General features: G+C 44.2%; 1 long non-coding RNA gene across 1 annotated transcript; it reads right to left on the bottom strand.

The window, feature by feature from the left end:
- Positions 1-457: 457 nt before the first annotated feature.
- Positions 458-810, bottom strand: LOC307213529. Its single transcript, XR_013837554.1, has 2 exons — positions 749-810; positions 458-689 (listed from the first exon to the last, which is right to left on the bottom strand). It is a non-coding gene; the product is annotated as an uncharacterized lncRNA (long non-coding RNA).
- Between the last annotated feature and the right edge of the window lie 15,106 nt (positions 811-15,916).

The following is a 15,916-nucleotide window of genomic DNA, read 5'->3' as shown; positions in this document are numbered from 1 at the left end:
ACATAGGATTTTTTTTTTTTTATTTTTTTTTTTGAGAAACTAAGATCTCAAATGCATGGGCTCTCAGGCTGGGCTGTTATTATATCTACTGCCTTCTGAGCACCATTAAGTTTACGGTTTCATGTTCTAGCTTTAGGTTATAGTTTAACAACCCAAATTTGATGTGTTCAGCTCTCCCTAAGGGTTCAAACCCTGATTTTGTTAAAGGATCCCTGGGGTGGCCACTGTGCCCTGGGTTCCAGGTGGTGGGCCTAAGCCACCCACTAAAAGTTACAATGGTCTCATACTTTGTACTTGGAAAGACCATTTTGCCCCTTTATTTTTTTTTTTATTATTTTTTTTTTTCCCAATTGGAGATGACAAGCTGGAGGGGCATATTAGAATCCTCTCTGGGGCAAAAAGGCTTCAAGGAAGCTTTGTTGCCAGGAGGAGTCCAGTTAGGGTGTTTAGTGAGCTCCCATTCTCTCATATGTTATTATTAGGCTTTTTTCTTCTTTTTTTTTCGTTAACGAAGTACGCTAAAGACAGAAAGAGTGGACGCACACACACAAGGGAAGAGGGGCAATGGGAAAGAAAGGGGGGACAGATAAAAGATCCTTTCAGTACTCAAAGTACCCTTGACTAACACAATTCCTACTTATCTATAAACCACGAATTAATTTCTGGAAATCTCAAACCTGAACCTGAAACTCAAACCACGGGTCTCTCTCTGCCCGGGAACTCAAACCACGGGTCTCTGCCCGGAAACTCAAACCACGGGTCCCTCTGCCCGGAAACTCAAACCACGGGTCTCTCTGCCCGGAAACTAAACCACGGGTCTCTCTGCCCGGAATTCCTTACCTCAGCGCTGTTTACAAGACAATTTCCCCCTCTACCCTCCACGACAGCCTCCTGCCTAGCCTTTGAGACTAAGTTCGGAACCCCTACTGGACGCTTGCGCAGTGCAATGCCAGATTAAGGCCCGAGAAAATGAAGGTTTGGAAAGGAAACAAACAACCTTGCGTTCTCACGTACCCGGATCATCCCTAACAAAGGTCGCCAGGCAGGAGGGGCAGCTTTGTTTGCATAATTAGAGGAGAGAGAGAGAGAGAGAGAGAGAGAGAGAGAGCTTTGAAGGATGCCTCTGGACGACTCCGAGAGAGGGACATCAGAGAAAAACAGTAAAGAGCCACGCTTTCCCGGACTCAATTCCAAGACGGAAAACGGGGGAGAAAAGGGATAGAGAGATTAAGACGTTCCTGGACGACCCCGAGGGGGAACGTCGGAAAACAGTAAAAGTACCACAATTTCCCCGGACACGTTCCGCGTAAGAAATTGGGGGGAGAGAAAGGGAAAGAGGAGAGAGAGAGAGGAGAGAGAGAGTGCTTTGAAGGACGCCTCTGGACGACTCCGAGAGAGGGACGTCAGAGAAAAACGGTAAAGAGCCACGCTTTCCCGGACTCAATTCCAAGACGGAAAACGGGGGAGAAAAGGGATAGAGAGATTAAGACGTTCCTGGACGACCCCGAGGGGGAACGTCGGAAAACAGTAAAAGTACCACAATTTCCCCGGACACGTTCCGCGTAAGAAATTGGGGGGAGAGAAAGGGAAAGGTTTTGGCGTTCCTGGACGACCCCGAGGGGGAACGTCAGACAGTAAAGTTCCGCGACCTCCCTGGCCACTTTCCGAAAGGGGAGGGTCGGGGGAGAAAAGGATAAAGCTGAACGTTCCTGGCCGACCCCGAGAGGGAACGTCGGAAATGAAAGAAGGAAAGTCTGGCTGTCGTGAGGACGCTGCTTCTCCACCCCCCTCCCAATGTATTTACTTCAAACCATACTCACGTTTGAAGATGTCCCCCGCGGATCCCGGGATCCTTTCCCCTTAGCCGGCTTGACCTCGCCTTTGCTCCCCCTGGTTGGGCTTTTGGTGACGATTGATTACCGCCCGCAAAGAGGAAGCAGGGAGAGAAAGAAGGATCCCTGGGCTAAGGTTGCCCAGTGGCGCCCGATCCCCTCTATCTCCCCTCTCACCTTTGCAGGAGAACCAAGTGTCCCTGAGCATGGTCGCCAAACTGTTACCGGAAAAATCCGAGGGCTCCCTTGGACAAAACAAAGACACCAACCAGGATAACTTGGAGCAAAACAGCAGCCTGTAGGCTTGGCCTTTATTGAACTGTTGCAACAGGGTATTCCCCTCACGTGCAGGAGAGAGGAAAGACCCAGAAGAATAGTGTGCAAGGTCTTATAAAAACTTTTGAAATTCCCCTCCTCTAGGTCTAGCCCACCCCCAGAAACATCATGCATACATTACAGAAAGGAGGGGTTGAGGGAGGCATACATTACAGAAAGGAGGGGCTGAGGGAGGAGTTGGTGGTAACTTGAGTGTCTTGTCACCTGGCTGGTTCCTCCTTTCCCCCCTCCCCACAGTTTCCTGCCCCCTGAGGGAAGATCTGATCATTGTCCTTTGTTTCAGTCCATGTTGAATCCACTCCCATATGCAAGTTCTTTGTGATCTTGATTGTCTTCTGTCTGGGATCATCAGGGTTGGTATGGGCAGGGCTCCTGTGTATGTGCTGAGACAGTGAAGGGATTATGGCTGACCAGGACTAAGTCACCCTCCTTTGTTAGTTCTTGTCATATGGAGTAAAAATAAAATGAAACAGTGCAAATCCGATGTATGATTGATTTTCTATTTTTCTATGAATTTATAACAGAAATGTGGCGTGTGTGTGTGTGTGAAGTTTATACAAACAGAATGATTGGGGTGGGGGGGTTCCTGCAACAATATCATTGAACCCTGGCAGTCAGTGCTCACAGCTGGACGCTGAGACTGGTCAACAAAGCACTCGGCCTGCTCTTTACAGAGTGCACAGGCATCTTTTTCTCCTGATCTCAGCACTGTGTTGCTCAGTGATGGGACCAGGAGATGAAATCTCTCTGCAATTTAGATGCAGAACCTGTGGGCCTCCAGGTATTGTTGAACCACAGTGCCCAGAGGAGGAGTGACTCCTGGGAGGAGCACAGAGAGAAGAAACACCATGATGCATCTACAGCAGCACAACAGGACGCCTTAATCTGCCCCAGCTGCAACAAAGCAGTTTGACATCACCTCCAAAGGTGCAACTCCTCCATTGTCTCCTGAGACAGAGGGATGCCAACCAACCATCAGTTCCTAATATCCCTGGCCACTGACCATACTGGTTGGGCTTATGGGAGTTAGAGCCCATCATCATCATCTAGGGGGCCACACGGGCATCCCCACCTGCTCTTAAGACCTACAGAAACATTCACAGAGCTCTTCCATTTAAGCATCACTACAACTCCGAGGGAGCAAATGAATCTGGGAAATAGAGGCATTTTATCCCAGTGAGTTTTGTGGCTCAGACCAGAACAAGAAATGACAGGAGACAAATTGTTGCTGCTGAAAACAGCAGCCCCAGGTCTTCTCCTCTCTTCGCTCTCTCTCTCTCTGCCTCTCTCTCTCTTGGTAACATCTAATAACACAAAATGTGTGATGTGACATGGGGAGGCAAACCAAAGACTCACACACATGCACACACACGCACACACAACCTGGACTTAGCCCTGAGTGAAACTCACAGCACAAAGATGTCATGTCACACATTCATAATTCTAGATACTGTTGGTGAGGAGAGAGAAAGAGACGCACTCTTAATGTTTTCAGCAGGAGCAGTGCTGAAAACATCCCTGCCCCAATGCAGTTCATTGGGTTCTTGGTTCAGCCGAAACAGGTATTTTAATAGATTTTACCAGGTGAGATAAAATACTCTATCTGCTGTACCACACTGATCTTATATTGTCTTAAATTGTGGTGACCATGTCAACGCAGACTAAGGCAGGTATAGAGAACCCTAGGGTGGAGGAAGGGGGGCGGTGGAGGTGGTGTGACCTGGGTGTCACCACTGAGGGGGGTGACAAAATGCCGAGTGGCACTCACCGCGGGGCCTGCAGCGCGCCCGGGCCACACATCTCTCCTGGGAGTGACACGGTGGCTTGGGTGCCTGCAGGCTCCGCGCTGCCCCAAGTGGTCCACCTGCTGCTTCCCCCTCAGCTGTAGGGCAGCTGAAAGGGAGGAGGCAGGCAGACTCCTTGGAGGCCCCGTGGAGCATCCTGCCCCGCCCCACAGATGGCTGGCCCTGCCCCCACAGGCAGCTGGTCCCACCCCTAAGCACAGGGCATGTGCGCCGCCCCAGGCGCCCAATCAGCTTGCTCTGCCGCTGAGAGAACCCCAGGTCCTGGGGCCAGATGCAGCCCTTAAAGCCTCTGTATGTGATCCTTGGGACTGTCCCTAGAGCACATCCCTCACAGACTTGCTCAAGGGCTGTTGCCTTGTTGGAATGTGCCTTGGAACTGTGATAATATCTTTTTTTTTGTAATTTTTAAATTTTTATTGAAAGAGTTTCAGTTATAAAGAAACAAAGTGATACAGAGAAGAAAGTGAGAAAGTGAAGGGAGGAGAACAAATATGAGTATAAGAAGAATATATATACAAAAATGCAATGTATATATACTCCCATACATTCTTCTATAAATAGATCTAGTGTTAGTATCCGAATAAATACACAGAAGTTAATAGCCTGCTACACTCTGTATAAACTCATTCCAAATGTTGTCATATTCATCCAAACAAGGTCTATGTCTGTAAGCATTCAGTTCATAAGGTGCGAGTATTGTTGTCATATTGTTGGTCCATTGATTAAAGCAGGGGTCAGCAAACTTTTTCAGCAGAGGGCCGGTCCACTGTCCCTCAGACCATGTGGGGGGCTGGACTATATTTTGAAAAAATAATAATGAACGGATGCCTATGCCCCACAAATAACCCAGAGATGCATTTTAAATAAAAGCACACATTCTACTCATGTAAAAACACGCTGATTACTGGGCTGTCCACAGGCCAGATTTAGAAGGTGATTGGGCCAGATCCGGACCCCAGGCCTTACCCATGGATTAAAGGGTATCATATCTTTATTATTCCAATTCATCAATATAAAGTCTCTTGGCCACCATTAGGGCGCATAGAATCCATTTCCATTGTCCTGTTTTTTAATTTCCACACAACAGGTATATGGTTCAAAAGAAAATAAAAAAATTCCTTCCAGTAGCACCTTAAAGACCAACTAAGTTAGTTCTTGGTATGAGCTTTCGTGTGCATGCACACTTCTTCAGATACCAAGAACTAACTTAGTTGGTCTTTAAGGTGCTACTGGAAGGAATTTTTTTATTTTGTTTTGACTATGGCAGACCAACACGGCTACCTATCTGTAAATGGTTCAAAAGAATACTGTCCGCTGAAAGATTTAACTTTTTCTGCACAGTCATAGTTGTGCAGTCCAGTACTTTCTCCGCAAACTTGGGAAGTATGGAACAATGAACAAACATATGTTTCGGGGGGGGAGGGCATTGTGATAACATCTCTTGATTGCCTACTTCTCAATCCCTGGGCTAAGATGTTAGGCTCCTTCATGTGGCGCCAACAATCTGCCGCTTTCACTCATGACAGAGTAATATAGAACTACTGTTTTTATTCAGTTTTATGCAGCTAATTTTAAACCGCTAGCCTCCCACAAAAAATGACTTTTAAATATCGCTTCCTGTTTCTTTTTTAATATAAAAAATGGGAAGGATATAAATATAGCACGCAAGGAGGGAGGATGAAAAGAGGACTTTAAATGATACATACCAAACAATGCACTTACTATTCTACTAGTTGATGCTGCAGTCCTCAGAAGAAAGGTCTTTGAAGTTAGCTACATTAGAGTTTGGAAAACAACTAGTGTAAATGACTATAGGCTAACACAGGGCTGGCAGAGTATAAAGTCATATGGACAGTTTGTGGCTTTGTAAATAGAGACTCGTGTGTGTGTGTGTGTGTGTGTGTGTGTGTATGCACACTTTTAAAAAATATTGCTTGCATCGGATCCTTGTATATTATAAAAATGGATCCAGTTTTGTACTTTACTTGAATATTACGTCCACCAGCTGTTTCCTGGTGTTTTTCACCTTTTGGGATAGGTGAAAATGGATCAGCTCCTAAATATGGTTTCAAATTAAATTGGCTGCAAATGCAATCTGTACTTTTGCTGAGTTGCCCCTATGGTGTAAGGGAGGCTTAATGTAAATAAGAAAAAGGCATTTAATTCTGTGCTGTAGGATATATGATATGTGAACTTTAGAAAAGGTCTTTTGGCTATCCCAGGAGTGCACTACTAGAATCCCAAGTGGGGGGGGGGGTGGCCGTTTGTGGGTTGGAACGTTTAAATGTGTACTTATATGATAAGGAATGTATCAATGCATTGAGAACAATGATGGGTTTAGGCCAGAAAACTTTAATCAAGACAGTGAGTTTCTCCTTCCTCTATGGAACTCTGCTTTCTTGCAGAAAATCAGCATATAAGAATTGTCATGATGCCAATGGTTCTATCATCCTGTCTCTAATAGGAGCCCACCAGAGTGGAAGTGAATGACAGCAGCATTTATTAGGGCTGTGCAAACCTGAATCCTGAAACAAGTCAAGCCAGCAGCTACAAATTGAATCAAATGGGAGGCAGGCTTTCTAGAGCCAATGGGAGGACCAAAGATTCCTATTGGGTCTGATCAAATCTAAATTTATCAGAACAGAATCAGGATCTGGTCTAAATTGCTGAACTGGGTGCAAAACTGAATTGGAGAAGAGGGGCTTGCACAGCCCTTATGTTTATCTTCTGCTGTTTGTCTCATCTAGATACAAGACACGTATAATACCAACCATGGTTTGGGGCTACAGGAACAAAGACTTGCGCTCAAACACGCTCCCTCCTTCCCTTACAGAGTTAACTAGACACTTCCTCTTTTTGTGGAAAGCATGGAAGTGAGAGCTGGACCATAAAGAAGGCTGATCGCCGAAGAATTTATGCTTTTGAATTATGGTGCTGGAAGAGACTCTTGAGAGTCCCATGGACTGCAAGAAGATCAAACCTATCCATTCTTAAGGAAATCAGCCCTGAGTGCTCACTGGAAGGACAGATCCTGAAGCTGAGGCTCCAATACTTTGGCCACCTCATGAGAACAGAAGACTCCCTGGAAAAGACCCTGATGTTGGGAAAGATTGAGGGCACAAGGAGAAGGGGACGAAATGGTTGGACAGTGTTCTCGAAGCTACCAGCATGAGTTTGACCAAACTGCGGGAGACAGCGGAAGACAGGAGTGCCTGGCGTGCTCTGGTCCATGGGTTCAGAAGAGTCGGACACAACTAAATGACTGAACAACAACAACATAGTGTCAATTAGCAAACTATGGTTTTCAAACTTTCGCTCCAAACCAGTTATGCAAAACAATGGTAAGCTAAGCTTGCACACCCTCCACAAATACCGTCAAAGTAAATATAGGTGACAAAATACCATACAGTTCCCCCACCCCCTGAAAATCTGAAACAACTGACAGGCTTCTCAAGAACTCAGGGTTTTTTAATCCAAAGCAAGACCCTAAATAAATAGTATTTCTTGAGACCTACTTGTCAAAACCAGTCTTATTCACATGTATGCAATAATGGAATTATAGCCTAATCTTTAAAAAAAATAAAAAATATTTATTAAGATTTTTTAAATACAAAAATGCAAAAGTAATAAACAATATAACATATATCATAACGTATTGTCAAAACTTCTTTGGACTCCCTCACGTCTCCCGCTCCCACTTGCATCATTACAAAACTTTTTCCAGCAATATATCAACTTATTTACATTCTTAAGTCTTATTCATTTAATTTAGTCTGATAACTCTCCAAAAAATTTATATTTTCCTCAGTCTCATTTATCATCCAGATTACGTCTAATTTAGTGGTGCTCAATTGTTTATGATCTGGCATCCTTCTTAACATTCAACCAAATTACAGTGTTTTTGTAAATAAATCCTGAATTTCTTCCAGTCTTCTTCAACCGTCTCCTCTCCCAGGTCTCGGATTCTGCCGGTCATCTCTGCCAATTCCATATAGTCTATCAGTTGCATCTGCCATTCTTCCAGTGTGGGTAGATCTTGGGTTTTCCAATGCTTAGCGATGAGTATCCTTGCTGCCGTTGTTGCATACAGGAAAAAAGTTCTGTCCTTCTTTATCACCCTCTGGCCGACAATACCCAGGAGGAAGGCCTCTGGTTTCTTAGGGAAAGTATACTTAAATACCTTTTTCAACTCATTATATATCATTTCCCAGAAGGCCTTCACTCTAGGGCACGTCCACCAGAGGTGAAAGAATGTTCCTTCATTTCCTTTACACTTCCAGCATTTGTTATCAGACAAATGGTATATTTTGGCAAGTTTAACTGGGGTCATGTACCATCTATATATCATTTTCATTACATTTTCCTTCAAAGCATTACATGCAGTGAAGTTCAACCCAGTGGTCCACAACCTTTCCCAGTCTTCAAACATAATGTTATACCCAATATCCTGTGCCCACTTTATCATAGCCGATTTAACCATTTCATCTTGTGTGTTCCATTTTAACAGCAAGTTATACATTCTTGAAAGTACTTTAGTCTTAGGTTCTAACAATTCTGTTTCCAATTTCGATTTCTCCACCTGGAACCCTAACTTTTTGTCATTTTTAAAGACTTCTTTAATCTGAGCGTAGTGTAACCAGTCTCGCACTTTATCCTTCATTTTCTCCAAACTCTGCAATTTCCAATTGTCTCCATCTTTTTCTAGTATTTCCCCATATTTTGGCCATTTGGCCTCCATATTGGGTCTTTTTCGGGCCTTAGCTTCCAGAGGTGATAGCCACCGGAATTATAGCCTAATCTTAAGGCAAAACTGGGCCAATTCCATGGTCATGTCTGCTGCAGAAATGGTGGGAAGAGGGCTGCTTTCCCCCTTTCTGCTAGCACATCGTAACCTAAGCCAAGGGGTTTATTACAGCATGGCATATGGGGAAGTGTTTTGTGGAAGTCTTGTTAAAATACCACAGCTTATCATTCCACTGAAACCTGTTTCGTGCTGCCAAAAGTTCGTTTGGCTGCAATGACATCGGGTGTTTCAAAGGCTGGAACAAAATTTACAGCAGACGATACATAAAAATAAAATATCTGCCAGTTGTAATAATCCTTAGTATTGACAGTGGCTGAATCAAAAACCCTCATTCTGCATTTGTTTTAATGGGTGAGATTTTCTGCACTCAACATACCTGGGGAGCCAGTGTGGTGTAGTGGTTAAGAGCGGTAGTCTCGTAATCTGGGGAACCGGGTTCGCATCTCTGCTCCTCCACATGCAGCGGCTGGGTGACCTTGGGCCAGTCACACTTCTCTGAAGTCTCTCAGCCTCACTCACCTCACAGAGTGTTTGTTGTGGGGGAGGAAGGGAAAGGAGATTGTCAGCCACTTTGAGACTCCTTAGGGTAGTGATAAAGCGGGATATCAAATCCAAACTCCTCCTCCTCTTCTTCTTCTTCTTCTTCTTCAAGTTTATATTATTACTATTCTTTTCTTCTCCATTTTCCTTTTTGTGGGTAAAATTTATTATAATTTATTTATCGCTCATTGTGCCAAAGAGGTGACAACAATCTCATGAGGGAGGTTATGCTGAGAAATAGTGAATGCTCCAGTATTTTTCAGTGAGCTCCAAGGCTGTACAGGGATCTACATATTTCCAAAACCAAGGTATATGATGACTATGAAGTCAAAATCTCTCAGATTAACCTACCTGATAGGGTTATTGTGAGGCTGGAATTCCATGCTGTGACCCATACAGGAAAGGCAATGCACAGGTGTGATTGACAAACTGAGCAAAATGTTCTCTTTCTCTCCCCCCCCATTATATTCATATTTAAAGAACAGAAGGAGAAAATATACTTTCACAGACCCTTCAAGTGTCTCTGTTTTCCAGGGACAGTCCAGGATTTACAGAAGCCGTCCCGGTTTCTGTTTTGATCCTGGAATGTTCTGCTTTTCCTTAAGACATCCCTAGTTACATCGGAGAAATGCTGGAGGGTATGGAGTTATCTGACCCCGAGCAATCTGAAGACGGCCCTGTATAGGGAAGGTTTTTTTTAAAAAAAAGTTTCATGTTTTATTATATTTTTATAAATGTTAGAAGCTGCCCAGAGTGGCTGTGACAACCAAGGCAGATGGGTGGTGTATAAATAGTAAAATTGTTGTTGTTGTTGAATAGGACGTTCCTATTTTCATCAGGGACGCAGGTGGCGCTGTGGGTTAAAGCCTCAGCGCCTAGGGCTTGCCGATCGAAAGGTCGGCGGTTCGAATCCCTGCGGCGGGGTGCGCTCCTACTGCTCGGTCCCAGCGCCTGCCAACCTAGCAGTTCGAAAGCACCTCCGGGTGCAAGTAGATAAATAGGAACCGCTTACCAGCGGGAAGGTAAACGGAGTTTCCGTGTCTGGCTCTGGCGCTGGCCACGTGACCTGGAAGTGTCTCCGGACAGCGCTGGCCCCTGGCCTCTTAAGCGAGATGGGCGCACAACCCCAGAGTCTGTCAAGACTGGCCCGTACGGGCAGGGGTACCTTTACCTTTACCTTTATTTTCATCAGAGAAATGCAGAGGGTATGCTTTGTCATACTATGAGATGTTTACCCTGTTATGATTTTTTTTAAAAAAATATTTAAAGCAGCTGTGGTTAAACATTTGCCTTCCTTATATTGCTGAGCTACCACTCCCATAATTGCTGACCTGCTGGCTGTGGCCAGGGGGTAAAGCCTGGAAGTTTTGAAAGGCTCCACCCCACAAAATGCATAAAATTGTGGAATACCCACTTACATGACATGTCTTCTTCTTGACTTCAACATGTATCTCTTTTACTGTGCGATAAAAGCATCCTCCAGCAGCCAAACACAAGACCGGTTCACCCATGCTTTGACATCACTTAATTTTATCTAGCATTCTTGTATACCACTTTTCGTTTTTTAAAAAGGACCTCAGATATCAATAGGATGGTATCGACAGTAATTACCAGTGGTACCTCGGGTTACATACGCTTCAGGTTACATACGCTTCAGGATACAGACTCCGCTAACCCAGAAATAATGCTTCAGGTTAAGAACTTTGCTTCAGGATGAGAACAGAAATCGTGCTCCGGCGGTGCGGCGGCAGCAGAAGGCCCCATTAGCTAAAGTGGTGCTTCAGGTTAAGAACAGTTTCAGGTTAAGAACGGACCTCCGGAACGAATTAAGTACTTAACCTGAGGTACCACTGTAAGAAGCCCATATTATAAAAAGCAATTAAAAAAACCAAGGAAAAAAATCACAACCACTATGATATAATAAAGGTTACAAAATAAAATAAACATGGGCTCCAAAACCTTGGAGAACAAGAATGTAAGTCTTCATTATGCAGCAGAATCCAATCATTGTCATAGTCATTCATGGTCCTTTATGGAGGGAGTTTCACAGCTGGGGCACCATCATGGAGGATGGATGGCGGCTAACAGATTGAGATTGAATCCTGACAAGACAGAAGTACTGTTTCTGGGGGACAGGAGGCGGGCAGGTGTGGAGGACTCCCTGGTCCTGAATGGGGTAACTGTGCCCCTGAAGGACCAGGTGCGCAGCCTGGGAGTCATTTTGGACTCACAGCTGTCCATGGAGGCACAGGTTAAATCCGTGTCCAGGGCAGCTGTGTACCAGCTCCATCTGGTACGCAGGCTGAGACCCTATCTGCCTGTGGACTGCCTCGCCAGAGTGGTGCATGCTCTGGTTATCTCCCGCTTGGATTACTGCAATGCACTCTACGTGGGGCTACCTTTGAAGGTGACCCGGAAACTACAACTAATCCAGAACGCAGCAGCCAGACTGGTGACAGGGAGCGGCCACCGAGACCATATAACACCGGTCTTGAAAGACCTACATTGGCTCCCAGTACGTTTCCGAGCACAATTCAAAGTGTTGGTGCTGACCTTTAAAGCCCTAAACGGCCTCGGTCCAGTATACCTGAAGGAGCGTCTCCACCCCCATCGTTCTACCCGGACACTGAGGTCCAGCACCAAGGGCCTTCTGGCGGTTCCCTCACTGCAAGAAGCCAAGTTACAGGGAACCAGGCAGAGGGCCTTCTCGGTAGTGGCGCCCTCCTTGTGGAATGCCCTCCCACCAGATGTCAAAGAGAACAACAACTACCAGACTTTTAGAAGACATCTGAAGGCAGCCCTGTTCAGGGATGCTTTTAATGTTTGATGTATCATAGTATTTTAATATTCTTTTGGAAGCCGCCCAGAGTGGCTGGGGAGGCCCAGCCAGATGGGCGGGGTATAAATAATAAATTATTATTATTATTATTATTATTATTATTATTATTATTTTCTGTTTCCACATGCCCTTTAATTTATTTATTTATTTATTATAAAAGACAACATAACAAAGATATATAAAGTACAAAAAAATCAGAAACCACAGGGTGCCCCCCCCCCTTAGTTACACTTTCGGTGCTATTGACATAGCTCAGTTACAGCACAGTGCCCAATTTCAGGACTGGGACATTCTCCGCATGTAATATGTGTGACTGTCTCTGTTAGATGGCTGAAAACTTGAACTACATTACTTCCATCACGGCTTGATGTTGTGAGTTTCAAATTTACATGTACCATATTAGTGGACCAAATTGCATTGCAACAAATGGCAAATATGTTTTCTTTGTCTTTATTTTGGCTACAACAGCGAATCATGCTTTAATGTACCAATATGTGATATTTGTTTCTTTCAAGTATTTCCAGTGGTTTTTTGCAATGGTCGTGACTTCCAGTTTTCAGGGCAGGAGGCCATGAGAAGGCACCTCAGACCAGGAAGAGAACATGCCTTCTAAACTTGCCTTTGAAGTTCTTGGATCCTTAGGAGGTTGAGCACCAGAGATCCCTCTGACCTTAAGAGGCTTTGACCTGAAGAGTCAGCAGTAAAACAAGCTGGGCCTCTTTAAGAGTAGATGAGACTAGCTACTCAGAGGATCCTACAGTCTTATTTAAGACACATTCTGAGTTGGTTGAAGCAGCAGTCAAGCTGGACTTTTCTGACTTCCACTCCAGATGCCACTTGGAGCTGTCCATGGTTCTACCCAATTTGCAAGTTTGTCTTCTGTTTTAGCCAGCTCAACTTATTTGGATTTTAACCTCTGTTTCATCTGACCTTGCCTTGCTGGACCCTGATCTGTGCTTGGTCAGACTTTGGTGCCTGGATTTGGAACTGAAACTAGTGACATATTGCCTGGTGTCCTATTGATTCTGTGTCTAGCACATGCTCTCACTTGTGCTAGAAACCTGGGACCACTGCCTGGGACACAACATGATCTTTCTGCTTTAGCAACACTTAATGATTTCCAGCTGAAAATAGCCCACAACAGAAAAAAACCCAGTCTTTGAAATGATATGAAAGTTTTGTTTGGCCTGTATTGGTTCACCCACACGTATCAGTCACTTTTTGATGTTGTAGCCATCAGACGATGAAGATCCAAATGTTGAACTATCGCCCCTGATTGTGCCATTATAAGAAAGGACAGTGGCCATAAGTGGTACACTCATTTTGAATGAAGAGATACATAAGTGGTATGCTCATTTTGAAGAGATGGCGAAAAACCTTTACCAGCAGCTGCTACTCTGCTTCTCTCTGTCGGAAGATATTCTCCGTGGAACAATGGATGTCCCCCAGTCAATCTGGTACCCCAGCCATTCCAAACCACAATATATTAATCTCAACATATCTGCCTCGTCTTACGAAGGCATTTTTTTCACAAACAAAATGCTTTGCTGTTGTTTTTTCAATGTAGGGTGACCATACCGTTTCAAATTTTATTTGAATAATATCTGAATAACAGGCAGCCCTGTATTGGGAAGTTTTTAATGTTTGATGTTTTATTATGTTTTTATATATGTTGTAAGCCGCCCAGAGTGGCTGGGGAAACCCAGCCAGATGGGTGGGGTATCATCATCATCACATCACCATCATAGGGTCACTACCAAGACTTAGCCTTGTTTCCAGCTATTTTACATGCACTAAGATTATGACCTCAAAAATGTCTCTCTGCTTCTTGAGATCTTCATCAGTGGATCTCCTCTGGATGTTTTGCCAAATAAGGCGAGTCAAATGCTTACTAGGGAGAGAAGTTTGCCTAGCGCCTCCACTGTGGTTGCTGGGGCACAGGACTTTCAGATATGCTTTTCATTCATTTTAGATATTTGGCACTTACGATTTCACTATACTATTTCCTTTGGCAACCAAAATGGTCAAAGGCCTGGAAACGATGCCTTATGAAGAACGGCTAAGGGAGCTGGGCATGTTTAGCCTGGAGAAGAGGAGGTTAAGGGGTGATATGATAGCCATGTTCAAATATATAAAAGGATGTCACATAGAGGAGAGAGAAAGGTTGTTTTCTGCCGCTCCAGAGAAGCGGACACGGAGCAATGGTTCCAAACTACAAGAAAGAAGATTCCACCTAAACATTAGGAAGAACTTCCTGACAGTAAGAGCTGTTCGACAGTGGAATTTGCTGCCAAGAAGTGTGGTGGAGTCTCCTTCTTTGGAGGTCTTTAAGCAGAGGCTTGACAACCATATGTCAGGAGTGCTCTGATGGTGTTTCCTGCTTGGCAGGGGGTTGGACTCAATGGCCCTTGTGGTCTCTTCCAACTCGTATGATTCTATGATTCTATGATTCTCTGTATACTGGCTTTGTACAGGTTTAATGATAGTGTATGATGGGTTTACATTGGCTGTACTGCTGTTGTTTTTAATATATGTCACGACCTTGTGCTATTTGATTGTATTTTTGTAATTTACTGGTTCATAGGTTTTGCAAATTGCCAGATATTTCCCCCATTCTTCCTTCATGCGTGGTGCCATGCATGTGGTCCTCAGTCCTTCCAGGTCCTGACAGGCCCCAGACCTGCAAGGTGGTATTCTCAATGTTCCTTCAGGCCATGTCTAGGGATTGTTAACCTGTTGATGAGTGGTTTTAATATGTTGTAAATAACTCTGTCCAGGGTTGCAGTATCTTTGGAGAAAGGATCACCAGAACTCTGCAGAATGTCCTTTCATGCATTTTCAAGCCCATTATAGCTTCTGCATAACACACGGACAAGAAGTCTGTGTCACTTCTTGCTATAGAAAGGCAATGCACACTCTTGCATTAATGGACTAGCATACTTATCTGCTTATCTGTTGGAAGTGCCCTGATCCCTGCTTCTTATATTGGGATTTTTGAAATAACTGTCATTTGCTCTAATTTATATTATTTTGATTCATTGGTTTCATTGACTAATGTGCTACTGCTACTGCAATGTTCCTGAAGGAGATGCTCCTGTGGCAGTAAACCTGTCCATTTAAAACTGGTTTGGTATATATATATATATATATATATATATATATAAGCAAACAGAGTTGTTTGTAATCCTTAGGCTGTGTCATAAAGGTCAGACAACAATAAGCTGGCAAAAAAGCAAGCAGGTTCTCTGAGATCACACAGTCTTTGCATGACCCTACGTGGTTTCTAAAGAATTTCCACTCCATGTCCTCTAAAGCCTTGAAGTCATTCTGTGAACATTTGAACGCCTCTGAGGGACTGCCATGCTACTTATCAGGTCAACAGTCCCTGTGAGGTTTCTCACTGGATTCTAGGTCAAATAGATGCAATGGGCAAAAAAAAAAAAAAAAAGAGTCTGCTTCTCTTGCTCTCTCTTTAAAAGGGCCTGTGATAAAAATGGCCTCGGACTTGGGAGAGTGCTGTGGGTGGGTGGGTGTGAAATAACTCACATTCAAACACATCTGAACTTATGAACCCACACATCACACTTTGGTACAGAAATCAGGCAAGTTCAGAGTAGAGGCATTCTGTGTATCCACTCCAGGAATTGATCATGTTTTCCTGTTTCAGGTTGTGTGGATATTCAGCTAAAATAATTCCAATAGTACTAGCAGCAATCATGCCAATATGTGTGTGTGCAAGGCAAGTGTGGATGAAAGGGAA

Source organism: Podarcis cretensis, assembly GCF_951804945.1.
Source record: "Podarcis cretensis genome assembly, chromosome: 3".
Classification (NCBI taxonomy): Eukaryota; Metazoa; Chordata; class Lepidosauria; order Squamata; family Lacertidae; genus Podarcis; species Podarcis cretensis.
Note: the sequence above shows the minus strand (reverse complement) of the source record. Positions and strands in the feature narration are given on the sequence as shown.